Source organism: Emydura macquarii, unplaced genomic scaffold (genome assembly GCF_026122565.2).
Source record: "Emydura macquarii macquarii isolate MOO-44397 ecotype Brisbane River unplaced genomic scaffold, CSIRO-AGI_Emac_v2 contig_691, whole genome shotgun sequence".
NCBI lineage: Eukaryota > Metazoa > Chordata > Testudines > Chelidae > Emydura > Emydura macquarii.
In genome coordinates, this window is record NW_027130828.1 from 14,861,520 (window position 1) to 14,873,915 (window position 12,396).

Consider the following 12,396-nt stretch of genomic DNA (forward strand, 5'->3'; position numbering starts at 1 on the left):
AGTGAGCACCTATAAGATGTCTTTTGTAAACAGCCCAGTGCCATGCTATAACTGCTGTCCAGCTTGCACTGTGTATCAAGGTGAGGTGCAAGCCCCATGTGCAAGAGACAAATAAAGATTGCTTGTTCTGCACAGAGCATGTCTTTATTAAATAACAATTATTCACAACACACACACAAATCTGGGCTGGCAGGGGGGAAAGCAGTGAGGGGCAGTGTGAGCTATCACAGCTGGGTGTAAGTCCAGCTATCATTCTGGAAGCTGTCTGAAAGGATGGAGTGAAGAGGGATCTGAGACGGGCTGGGAGTTTGGTAGGAATGTGTGGGTGGAGTTTGGGAAGGGCATGGAAAGCAGTTCTGCATTGGCTGCCAGCGGGGGTGAATATGCATGAATTCAGTCTGCAGCATTGAGTGACTTTACCAGCTCCGTTTGCTCTTCCATGGTTTTTATCATGTGCTCGTGACCTGCTATCACTCATTCCTGGTTTTCCCTCCTCTCCTGCCTATCAATTTTTGGACACAGGGTGTCTCCATGCCCTTTTTCCTTTTTTCTTTTTTTTTTTTTTCTGCCTCAGAGGACTGGAGGATTTCTTGGAAATTTTTGCTTCTCCATGGTTGTTTTCTTATCAGCCGCAGGCGCTTGGCAAATGTGGAGGGTTTACCCCTCAAGGGCACATCTGCAGAAGCACAATCAACAGAAGCATGGATGTGAATGCAATAACAGCATTGATTCATTACTATAAAATACATCTCTTTCTCACTGTCCACTGGCAAGCTCACAGCTCAACAGTCATCCAGCCAAGAATCGTGTCACCGTCCCGATCTTCTCAGATCTGCAATACAACCTGGTAGCCTGATTGTCACCACCCGCTCTCCTGACACGTTAGCTTTGGGAAGGTGGGCGGACCCCATGAGTGCTTGGGTAGACTGAGGTTTACGCATCGTTGGTGAAGCACGGTTTGTGTTGTGGAACGGGCAGTCTTGTTTTGGGGTTAGAGCAGGTGTTTCGACAGCAGGACTCCTGTGGTCAGTGCCTTGTTAGCATCATTATTTATTATTTGCATTGTGGCAGCACCTAGGAGCCCCAGTCACGGATCAGGACCCTGGTGTGCTAGGTGCTGCACAGAGAGCTGGCAAGCCAAGTGATCGAAGTGCCTTGTTCTGCCGCTGACTTGGTCCAGTGCCTTAAGCAAGTCACTTTGCTGCCTTGTTCCTGAGTTTCTCTGTCATAGGGGAGTGATATTTATCAGCTCTGGAGGCAGGGGGTTGTGGCTGAGATATTTATTCATTAAGAGGTGCGTTGCGATGGGAGAGGGTGTGATCGTAACCCTTTAATCTGAAAGTACCATATGGGGAGGCCAGGTGGTGACTGTGTGAGATTTTCACTCTCCAGGCTTGTACACCTTCTGCCCTGTTCCTCTAGAGTGTTTGCTCTGGGTGCTCAGCAAAGACTCTCCTGGAGAAGGTAGAGTGGTTTGGTTTTGTTTGTCCTTGAGTGTTTGGTTTTGTTCCTGACAGTTTCAAGGTTCTTGCATTGTATTGCACTGTCAAAACCCTGTGAATAACAGTACTGATGAAGCCGCTAGAAACAATTCACAATGAGTCAAGCACGGGGCTCTGAGGCTCAGCCTTAAGGGAACGAATGGGGGGCCTCACTCACAATAGAACTTCTGCCAGCTGGAGTCGGCAGCAAGGAGGGCTGGGTTCAATATCTAGGGGTTTCTCTTAACAGTACAAACAGAACCAATGTGAGGCCCTACTCAGTAATCTGGGAAAATTTAATGCCATCCCTGGGTGCCACTAAGAGGCAAGACTTCCCCATGCACACACGCTGAGCATTGAATTTGTGTATAGGAAAATCAATCTTTTATTAGAAGGTAAAGGGAACCAGGCATTAATATGGGAAACCACGACCACATTCACAAGCATGTGACCATCATCAGTGCATTGGGCATTGTCCTTTGCCTCAGGTTCCCACACGGCGGTGGGAAAGTCTAACGAACGAGGGTCCCTTGAACACGCCACTCCCATCTTTCTCCACTGCCCCCCACTTCCAGTTGGCTCTCCTTGGCCAGCGAAGACACAGAATTCAGAGGTGCATTCACCGTTCACTTCCCACCTCAGGGCATTGAGCAATGCCTGTACGACCAGCTCACAGCTGCCTCTGCTTCTCTGCTGCCGATCTCTGCTGCCCCTGGCACTTTGCCGCCAGCGCTGGCTGCTGCTGCTTGGTCTGTGATGTCCCATTCTGGGATTCCACCACTTACCCCAGCTCTCAGATATTTGGGTAGGTAGTGGAAAACCTCACGGCCAGGGAAGTTTCTGTGTTGCCTTTCACTGTCCCCTTTCATGAGGACTCAGGCTTCGCCCCCAGCCAGGCTCTGCAGGGAGGATTGCCTCTAGAAATCATCAACTGGAAACAAGGACTCTTAACTGAGTCTGATCAACCCTATCACTAAATGCTGGAGAGGAACTAGCCAATTGGTGTCTGGGGCTCTTTAGGAAGAGCCCACACCACCAGGTAGGAACACCTGTTCCCACACACTGTCATCTTTACTGGGATTTGGCATCCCTGAGTCCCCTGCTTAGGAAGTGAGGTTCACTTTTGGGTGACCCCTTCAATCTGGGTATGATACACACAGTTCTGCTGCCCTTCGCTCATACAATAAAGATGATAACATTTCATTCTCCCTGCATTCAAATGTAAACGTGTTATTAAAGCTAATGTTCAAGTTATCTAATACACAGGTTAAGGAAAGAGTTTCTGTACATCTGGGTGTAATGCTTACACCATCCAAAAGTAGAGTTTGGTTTAGAAGTCATAAAATACATACAGTACATAACTTGCAATATCCTCAATTAAGGCTAAAACATTTAATGTTATGGTTTAAATATTAACATCCAGATATTCGGGTACATCACTCATCAAAAATTATACTAAGAACAGCTTGCGGAAAGCAAATATAGCAATGGGCACAGATTGTCCCTCAGTGACTGAGCATTTCAGTATAGGTTGTCCTGTCATTAGAAAGCAACTCCATCCTGCAGCACACCTAGCCGGAGCAGGTGTGTCCATGCAAACACACTCTGCTCCTGCAGTATTTTTCACCAGTGCGTCACTAGATGTCAGGGGAGAGCACAGTCAGATGGTGCTTACAATAATAATAATACTCATACCTTGCACTTAAATGTGGCATCTTAAAGCAGTTTGCAAACATTAATTAAGCTGCACAGCACGCTGGGAGAGAGGTAACGGTTGTTGCCCTGTTTTACGGGTGAGGAAATTGAAGCATTGACACATGTAACTTGCCCAAACTCATGTAGTGACTCTGTTAGAGCTTGCATTTAAACTCAGAAAGCCTGACCCTATCCAGTCCTGGATCTGTGGTTAACCTCCTGATCTCCCATTGCATAGCAGAGCTGTCTGGATGCACAAAAAAGGGAGGGAAAGACTGGAGCCACAGAGGCCTATATGGGAAGGAGAAGGGTAAAATGGTGACTGGAGATTCCCCACATCTGAGCTGTTGGAAACTCTGGACGAAAGAACTCTTCATTGTACAGGCATCAGCATAAAACAGCTCCAGTTTCCTTCCTGCTCCCATTACCCTCCATGTGTGAACGTCTCAAAGCATGGCTCCATCTCATTATACGAGCGGGAACGTTGTCTTTACATGTACAGACAGAGGTGGAGCTGGCTGCTGTACAGAGCTGATTGACAGTCTCCCCAGGGTGCCATGCTCTGAGGCTTGAGAGATGCCTTAGTGGATCATCTTAGTGGATGGACAGTGCCTGAGGGCTAGTCTACACTTGGAACGCTGCCGCAGCATGACGGTGTTGCTGTAGCACTTCTTGTAGCCACTCGCTACAGCGACGGGAGGGGTTCTCCAGTTAATCCATCTCCTGGACAGGTGGTAGCTAGGTCGATGGAAGAATTCTTCTGTCAACCTAGAACTGTCTACACAGAACGTTGGCTTAACTACATCACTCAGGTGTGTGGTCTTTTCACATTCCTGTTTCATATCCCTGTTTCATAGCCCGTGCTGCCTGTATGTCTGCTGTAGGAGAGCAGGGTTGATTCCCTCAGAGATCTACCACAGCCTCGTCTCCCCACACACCCAGGAGAATGATCCACCTCTTCCCCTGTAGTCCAGGCAGGACTGTGTTTGCTGTTGGTAGCCGGCATGCTCAGCCTGGCAGTAGCTCTGTGAACTCCAAGCTGAGCAATTTCAAAACTTCCTGGGGCTTTGATAGGGGAGGGGCACCTGCCTGTGTAGCTGGAATGCAGGGCAGCGCAGCAGAGTTCAAACCAGTGAGCAGAGCGATCAGGGTGGGCATTGTGGGGTAGCTCCTGGAGCCAACTTACGGCACACAGCATCTACACTGACACCTTTTCACTCTAACTTTGCTGCAAAAAGCTCTACGCCTCTCGTCAAGGTGGTTTCATTTTGTCACCAAAGCGGGGGAGTTTTGTCGGCGGGGGGAGCATTGTAGTGTGTACACCACGACTGTTTTGTCACGAAAAGCTGACTTTTGTTGACAAAACTCTGTAGTGTAGACCAGGCCTTGGATTAGGGAGAGAACAGGTTAAAGAATATTTAGATATATTAGATGTATTCTTGTCAGCAGGGCCTGATGAAATTCACTGTAGGGTACTTAAAGAACAAGCTGAAGCAATCTCAGAACCATTAGCAATTATCTTTGAAAAGGCCCTAGAGGACTGGAGTCTTTAAAAAGGGGTCAGGAAATTATAGACCAGTCAGTCTAACTTTGATACCCAGAAAAATAATGGAAGAAATTTAAAAAGGGAAACCAGAAGTACCCAGGAAATTATAGACCAGTCAGTCTAACTTTGATACCCAGAAAAATAATGGAAGAAATTATTAAACAATTTGTAAGTACCTAGAGGATATGGGGGTGATAAGTAAGAGCCAACATGGATTTGTCATGAACAAATATTGCCAAACTAACTTAATTTCCTTCTTTGACAGGATTACTGACCTAGGGGATAAAGAGAAAGCAGTAGATGTGTATTTGTAAAGCTTTCGACACAGTCCCACATGACATTCTCATAAACTAGGGGAAAATGGTCTAGATGAATTTACTATAAGGTGGATGCACTGGTAGAAAGATGTACTCAAAAATTAGTTTATCAATAGCTTGCTGTCAGACTGAGAGGACATATTTAGTGAGGTGCTGGAGGGGTCACTTCTGGGTCCAGTATTTGTCAATATTTTTATTAATGACTTAGCCGATGAAGTGGAAAGAAAACTTAGACAATTTGCAGATGACTACCGAGCTGAGATGGGTTGCTAGCACGTTGACGGACAGGATTAGAATGCAAAAATGACCTTTATAATTGGAGAATTGGTCTCAAATCAACAATATGATATTCAGTAAAGACAAGTGCAAAATACTACACTTAGGATGAAAAAATCAAGTACACAGTTACAAAATAGGGAATAACTGGGCAGAACTGCAAAAAGGTAATAGGCAGTTATAGTGGATCACAAATTGAGCATGAGCCAACAAGGTGATGCAGTTGTGAAAAAAGCCTAATATCATTCTGTAGTGTATGAACAAGTGTTCTATGTAAAACACAGGGGGTAGTTGTTCCACTCTACTCAGCACTGATGAGGCCTCAGCTGGAGTATTGCGTTGCATTTGGGACACCACAATTTAGGAAGGATGTGGAGAAATTAGAGAGAGTCCAGAAGAGAGCAACAAAAATGATCAAAAGGTTTAAAATACTTGACTTAGGAGGAAAGGTTAAAAAACTGGGTGTGTTTAGTCTTGAGAAAAGGAGACTGAAGGAGGGACCAGGTAACATCCTTCAAATATGTTAGACTTTTGTAAAGAGGACGGCGAACGATTTTTCTCCATCTCCACTGAACGTAGGACAAGAAGTGATTGGCTTAATCTGCAGCAAGGGAGATTTAGGTTAGACATTAGGGAAATCTTTCTAATTGTAAGAATAGATATGCTCTGGAATAGGCTTCCAGGGGAGGTTGTGGAATCCCCTTCATTGGATTTTTTTAAAGAACAGGTTGGACAAACTCCTGTCAGGGATGGTGTAGGTTTACTTGGTCCTGCCTCAGCGCAGTGGGCCGGAAGTGATGACCTCTCAACATCCCTTACAGCCATATTTTTCTATGATTTTAGGATTAGCATTTTCCAGTGTCATAGTATAATGCGCGTCTGGGAAAGGCAGAGACAATTTCCCTTTATAATGATTTTACCCTCCCAGCTTTGTTGAGCCCCCTTTGCTTGCTATCATGTTTCTCAGAGTTTGCAGCCAGAGCCTCAACACTGAGCATGTCAGTGGTGCTCGGTTTCATTAGAGCTGCTGGCCATATTGAGGAGAACTGTCCTTCTGCACAGTCAATTCCACTTTCAGCTGCTCCTCTGTATTCAGAGCGCTTTCAGCTTTGATTCCTCAGGAACACTCCTTTTTTCCTTTGTATTCACTCCATATCTTACTAAAATGGGTAAGTGTTTTCTGCTGCTACAGATGCCCCTTTTGGATTGAGCAGGTGTCTGCTGCTGCCTTCTCAATGCTGGCAATGGATTTTACATGTATTTCTCTAGTACCTTTCAAAGGAATCGTGTTGTATTCTACACAGTCCTGTCCTGTCCCTTTGGCCCTGAGGGACTCAGACCCTCCATTAGCATTGAGGCCATACCTCCTTGAATTGGAATAGATATTAAAAGGGGGGAGGCTGGGGGAAGATGACGGTGCGAGAAGCCCCCGAAATGGCAGTGCAAGCTTTTCTTTTCTCCTCTTAACAGGCGCCTGTTGCTAAATGTGAAGCTGGAGAGCAGATTCCAAGGCACAGTTCTGTCTGATCTGTTTTGACAGATCTAATCAGGCAGGAATAGTGATGCCCGAGTCCCACACACCAGTGTCTTCCCTTGTGGATTGCAGTTCAAACTGAATATCCTTCACAATTACATTGTCAACTGAAACAAAACTGATGACTGCACGGCTGTGGACAGAAGGGGTGGAGGCACAGCCTATCCTATGCACACCTGCCTTCAGCTGGCATTATTAACTCCTGAGTGTTCATGTCATCTGAGAAATCCTTTGTAAGCATTGCTGGGGTGCAACACTTCTGGGTGCCACAGTCTGTACATGGTGCATTGCTCCAAAAACTGACCGGAGGGAGGGATATGCCAGAAGGGGATGGTTCTGTCTCGGCCCTTTCCAGATGTGTAAATTATTTTTATATTGATTTTTGTTCTGTTTTTTGTTTCCCTATTCATAGAAATGTAGGACTTGGAGGGACCTTCACAGGACATCTAGTCAAGTCCCCTTTTCTGAGACCGAACTAAGTATTATCTTCTAGACCATCCCTGTTAAGTGTTAGTCTAACTTGTTCTTAAAAACCTCCAATGACAGAGATCTCACAACCTCCCTAGGTAATCTCTTCCACTGTTTAACTACCCTGTCAGTTAAGAAGCTTTTCCTAAAGTCTAACCTAAATCTCCCTTGCTGCAATTTAAGCCCATTTCTTCTTCTTTTCTTCTCAGTGGTAAAGTGGAGAGTTTGCTCTGTTGAATGTTCTTTCTGAGGAAAAAAACTGTAGATGTCGATGGTTTGTGTTGAACTCTGCACTGTTGGACTCAATCACATATGATCTAGGCGCTGGATTCATTTTCTTTACAACAGCTAGAGTTATACATCCTTTTTCTCCATCCAACGTGATGTGAACATGGTCAATAGGTGCTAGAACCAGTAGTTCTTTAACTGAGTGATGTCTGTTGTAAAAGTGTGCATAAACTCTGAATAGCCTTTTTATCTGATTTGGCTATTCTCTTCATGTTTGGCCACTTTGGAAACAGGTTCTTCTCCAAAGTTGGAACAGTATTTCTGAGTTGCCTTCCCATCAGGAGTAGTGCTGGACTATATCCACTAGCTGCTCTTGGTGTTGATGTGTAACTCAGAAGAGCAAAGAATGGGTCTTCCTTCCGGCTTCCTCTCAGCCTTTCCATTGGCTTTTGGGTAAGGTGGACTACTAGTAATATGATCAAATCATATTTTTTTAGAATTACTTAAATTCTGCTGCGGTGAATTGTGGTCCGCTGTCTGTCACTAGTAGTTCTGAAATATCAAAGAAAACAAAAGTGCACTTCAGTTTCTTGATAATAATCTGGGACATGTTATGTCTTTCAAGTACATTATTTCTATATACCTGGAAAAATAGTCCATAATGATCAAGTAATGATGGCCTCTGAATCTGCATAAATCTGCAGCTAGTCTCTTCCAAGGTTTCTCTGGTAGAGGTGTTTGTACACTGCGTGATGGAGCATTGTCTCATAAGATGATTTGTACTGGATCTCCTTTCAAATCTCCAATATCCTCAAATCCTCTGTCGAGTTCGTCTACCTTTCTTATTAGGCCAATCTTGGTTGCCACTTGGTTGTGGCTGAGACAGTTGATGATTTTTGCGTCTTTGATCACATGCACTCTGAATGCACAGCTTTTGTCTTTATAAATGGTTTCTGTGGTGAACCTGGCCCAGGGCTAATCAGAGCTGCGTCAAATGACTTCAGCTCTGGGAGGGGTTGAAGGTGACTATAAGTCCCTTCTGTGATGACTATGACATTGGTTCTTGAGTCAATTTTAAAGTCAGTAGTCTTTACATGAATATTCAGTTTCACTCTCTTGGTAAGCTCTGTGTCATCACAAGTGATAGATTGCAGAGAAAATGGCTCTTGATTGTCTGTAGTATGAGTCACCTCCCTGACTGCTTTGGAGCATCAAACAGCTGTGAAATGTCCATATTTCAGATGTGTATTACACCACACACCTCTGGCTGGACGTGCATCATCTTTTGAGATATGACTTTTACCATACCTTGTCCATGTAGGCTGGAATTTGTCCCTCTTAGCTTGGGAATTCTCTTTCCTTGCCTCAAAGGTTTTATGATAATGACTTCTAATTCTCAAATGTCTGCTTATAGCATCTAAGCTGGTTTCAGGTTCTTCAGGTTGCTTCTGCCTTTTGTTTTGTTGTTTGACTAATTCTGACTGCTTTGCTATATGAATGGCTGTGGGTAGAGTTAAATCTCTCTTCATTTGTAGCTGCTCTGAAAGGTTTTTTAACTGCTAACCCAATAACCAGTCTCTCTGATATTTTCATGTTTTGCATTCCCAAAATCACAGTTTTCAGCCAATGTATGCTGAGCTTTTATAAAACATTCAACATTCTCCCCTAGTTCTTGAATTCTCTGGTGAAAACATGCTTTTTCATAAATCACTTTTCTCTGAGGTATAAAGTATGCATCAAACATAGCCAGAACCCTTTCATAGTCATCTTTCTGACTGTCTGCAATAAAGTCAAAGAATTTAAAAATATGCTGCACTTGCTTCCTCATAGCATAAATGAAGGAAGATACCTGTATATTTCCAGTTCCTTTGTGGAGTTTGTTTGCAATGTGATATATGCTTCCAATCTGTCCACTGTGAAAGTTTGTCAAATCTGAAGTTCTCTGAGGGACTGAAGGATAGCATGTTGATGAGCTCTTGCAACTTTTGTTGCATTGTTTGTTCTATCTGCAACCTTTGTTGCTGTTTTCCTTCTATTTCCTGTGTTAGTCGTTTTCTTCTGTACCAGATATGAGGACTGGCTAGAGGGCTTGCTTGTTACAAACCAGATGTGTTCATCATAAGATCCTTTAATGCACTGCCAGGTATAGCTGAGTTTCATTTAAATACTTTAGTAAGGGTTTTGATACTATCTCACATGACCTTCTCATAAACAAACTAGGGAAATACAACCTAGATGGAGCCACTATAAGGTGGTTACATAACTGGTTAGAAAATTGTTCCCAGAAAGTAGTTATTAGTGGTTTACAGACAAATTGGAAGGGCATATTGAATGGGGTCCTGCAGGAATCAGTTCTGGGACCAGTTCTGTTCAATATCTTCATCAGTGATTTAGATAATGGCATAGAGAATACACTTACAAAGTTTGCAGATGATACCAAGCTGGGAGGTGTGGCAAGTGCTGTGGAGGGTAGGATTAAAATTCTAAATGATCTGGACAAACTGAAGAAATGGTCTGAAGTAAATAGGATGAAATTCAATAAGGACAAATGCAAAAATACTCCACTTAGGAAGGACCAATCAGTTGTACGCATACAAAATGGGAAATGATTCCCTAGGAAGTGGATCTATGGAGTCATTGTGGATGACAAGCAAAATAGGAGTCAACAATGTAGCACTGTTGCAAAAAAAAAAGCAAACATTCTGGGATGTATTTAGCAGGCATGTTGTAAGCAAGACACAAGAAGCAATTCTTCTGCTCTACTCTGTACTGATTAGGCGTCAATTGCAGTATTTTATGTCCAGCTCTGAGTGCCTTATTTCAGGAAAGATGTGGACAAATTTGAGAAAGTCCAGAGAAAAGCCACAAAAATTATTAAAGGTCTAGATAACATGACCTATGAGGGAAGATGGAAATAATTGGGTTTGTTTAGTCTGGAGAAGAGAAGACAGGGGGGGTACATGATTACAGCTTTCAAGTACATAAAAGGTTGTTACAAGGAGGAGGGAGAAAAATTGTTCTCTTTAACCTCTGAAGACACGACAAGAAGCAATGGGCTTAAATTGCAGGAAGGGTGGTTTAGGTTGGACATTAGGAAAAATTTCTGCCCTGTTGCCTTTCCCTGCCACCAGCCCTGAGGTGAGGGTGCTGTGCGGATTGACTATGAGTACTTGACTGGGACCCAGCCCTGCAAATTGTGTTCAGGTAGATAAGGAGAGCTTACCGCCGCAGGGCGGGTTGTCAGCCAACAATTCAGCATGCCGGACTTTGGAGCACCACCTGCCTGGGGCTGTTGCCACCTTCTCCCTTAGCTTGAAGGCAAGCTAAATCCCCAGAAAGAGCACAGTGCTGAAGGGTTCATTCCTTAAAGGACAGTTCCACCTGCTGAGAGATGAAATGTTCCCATACGTCTTCTGGAACAAGCTGAGGCACAAGCTAGCCACCTGTTTTCTCTCTTCCCCGGCCCGTTGGCGTAGCAGGTGGGAGGGAGAAGGCACCCTGGAACCAAGCAGTGTAGGGCTGACTCTTCTTTTCTTACCCCTTGATGGACTGAACTTTCTGTGATTGCTAATAGCCTGATTTCTGGAGGTGCCTCAGCATCCTCTGCTCCCAGGGGAATCGATGGGAGCATCAGGTGCTCAGCAGCTGTGAAAAATCAGAGTGTAAATGTCTGATCCTGCAGTACTGCCCACTTCCTATTTATCTCCTCTAATTCTATTGGCATTTCTAAAGTGCTTATCACTGCTGTATCCAAGTACTTTATATGGATTTAAAAAACAACAGCAGCAGCATAATGAGCGTGTTTGGGCTTAGAGGTGTGGGGGAGGGGGAAGGGGGGGGAGGAAATGTTGGCAAAACTGTTTTCCCCAGCTTGTTTTCTACCAAATATTACTTCCCATTGCTGTCCTTAGTTGGCATCAAATAGCAATGGATTTGTAGAGCAGGCCGTCAGAACAGAAAAGTCTCCCAAAATGCTCTCTTGAGAAAGACAAGAATAATAGAGGAAGAAAAAGTGACTACTCACTCCTGTCCGAGGCATGAAGATGAAAGTGTGTCTGTACAGTAACGCCTACCACTCTTAGCGCTTTTCAGCTGCAGATTGCAAAAAGCTCTTTACAGTAGTGGATGGAGTATAATTATTCCCATTTTACAGTCAGGGAAAGCAAGGCAGAGAGAGGAGAAGTGCATAAAACGGAACCCAGATCTCCCAAGGATTAGACTTGTGTTCTCAATACTGGACCCCACCTTGTTTTTGGGTTAACATGGTGCATCTGGGTTCTAAAATAGGCATTTACCCTGCAGCTCACCCCACCGTGTTCCACTTAAGTGATTATCTTTCTCTCTTCTTGTGACTTTCTCAGGCCTTAGAGAACCCCTCTTCTCTCCATGCAGACCTCAGCTGAGCATGTCCTTGCTGCAGTGGGTGCTGGCAGGTGGGTGAGGAGGGGAAGGCCATCTGTCATTTTAATCAGGCTGAAGTCCAGCACTCCGCAATGGGCTTCTCATATATTTTGGCCAAATCACTAGCTGATGTGGTTACCATGGCAGCAGTGTGGACCATACCTCTGTGTGCCGCAAACTACACATTAATCCACAGCAGGGCAGTATGCAAAGTGGCAGGATAATATTTAATTCTTATTCCTCCCAACCTTCACTGAATAGTAAATCGGGGCAGGAGGGAAAGTCCAGAGAGGCTTCTGCAGAGGGGTAATGCAGGTCATTAGCCTGTGAGAAATGAATCACCAGTAGTTTCTTTGAGGTGATGAATGAGCAGTGACCTGACACGTTGGTTTTGCTGGTTGCTAATTATTTTGAGAGGCCAGAAAAGAAAAAGGTGATTAGATGATCAAC

At 44.4% G+C, this 12,396-nt stretch overlaps 1 protein-coding gene across 2 annotated transcripts in view; it reads left to right on the forward strand.

The window, feature by feature from the left end:
- ASTN2 (astrotactin 2) overlaps nucleotides 1-12,396 on the forward strand; it is a 567,068-nt gene that overhangs the window by 283,338 nt on the left and 271,334 nt on the right. The gene's annotated exons all lie outside the window — the stretch shown is intronic.